General features: G+C 63.1%; 1 pseudogene; it reads left to right on the top strand.

The window, feature by feature from the left end:
- Positions 1–471: 471 nt before the first annotated feature.
- On the top strand, positions 472–1,336 carry LOC147058763 (18S ribosomal RNA; annotated as a pseudogene; the record flags this gene model as incomplete).

Below are 1,336 nucleotides of genomic sequence, written 5' to 3'. Positions count from 1 at the left end.
GCTGAGTAGCGGCGCTCGAAGGTTCCGCGGCGAGCGCGGCTCAACCCACCGAACGTCCCCCTGCAGCGGGCTCCATCGAAGGGCCGTCCCGCCGGATTCGCACCACCCTGTCCACCGCAAGGTCGTCCAACCGACTGCACGAGTTACCGCCCTGTTCGCCTAACCTTGCGGCACTAGCGGCAAGGCGGCGGCAGCGGTCAGCGGCGTCGGGGTCAAACTCAGCACCGGACAGGGCTGGTCTTACGAGGCCGGGCGCAGCTCCTCTCGTTTGGGGGTCCGCGAGGGTCGCGTTCGAGGTTCCGCGTCCTCGGCTTCGGCTGCGCCGGGTCCAGCCCGATCCATCTCACCCCGCGGCAGCCTCAGACCACCTAGAGCCCCCGCGAACCGCGGCCGGCGTCCGGAAAACAGTCGCGCGAGCCCCCGCTCCGGCGGGCCGGCGAGCGAGAGGCGCTACCCAGCCACCCTCTCTCCTACCTGGTTGATCCTGCCAGTAGCATATGCTCGTCTCAAAGATTAAGCCATGCAAGTCTAAGTGCACACGGCCCGTACAGCGAAACTGCGAATGGCTCATTAAATCAGTTATGGTTCCTTTGATCGCTCCTCAGTTACTTGGATAACTGTGGCAATTCTAGAGCTAATACATGCAAACGGGCGCCGACCTCCGGGGACGCGCGCATTTATCAGACCCAAAACCCACGCGGTGCCCGGGCGCGCGGGCCCAGGGGTCGCGCCGGCGTTCACGCGCCGCGCCGCGGCCCTCCGCGCGTCCGGCCCGGCCTCCCTTGGTGATCCTCGATAACTTCCAGCCGATCGCCGGCCCTCCGCGGCGGCGACGTCTCATTCGAATGTCTGCCCTATCAACTTTCGATGGTACTTTCTGCGCCTACCATGGTGACAACGGGTAACGGGGAATCAGGGTTCGATTCCGGAGAGGGAGCCTGAGAAACGGCTACCACATCCAAGGAAGGCAGCAGGCGCGCAAATTACCCACTCCCGACACGGGGAGGTAGTGACGAAAAATAACAATACAGGACTCTTTCGAGGCCCTGTAATTGGAATGAGCACAGTCCAAACCCTTGGGCGAGAACCCATTGGAGGGCAAGTCTGGTGCCAGCAGCCGCGGTAATTCCAGCTCCAATAGCGTATCTTAAAGTTGCTGCAGTTAAAAAGCTCGTAGTTGGACCTCGGGACGCGAGCTGACGGTCCGCCGCGAGGCGTGCACCCGTCTGTCCCGGCCCCTGCCTCTCGGTCCGCCCCCGGGATGCCCTTGACTGGGTGTCCCGCCCGGGGCCCGAAGCGTTTACTTTGAAAAAATTAGAGTGTTCAAAGCAGGCCA

Source organism: Syngnathus leptorhynchus, chromosome 3, assembly GCF_054491065.1.
Source record: "Syngnathus leptorhynchus isolate UIUO chromosome 3, UIUO_Slep, whole genome shotgun sequence".
NCBI classification, from domain to species: domain Eukaryota; kingdom Metazoa; phylum Chordata; class Actinopteri; order Syngnathiformes; family Syngnathidae; genus Syngnathus; species Syngnathus leptorhynchus.
Note: the sequence above shows the minus strand (reverse complement) of the source record. Positions and strands in the feature narration are given on the sequence as shown.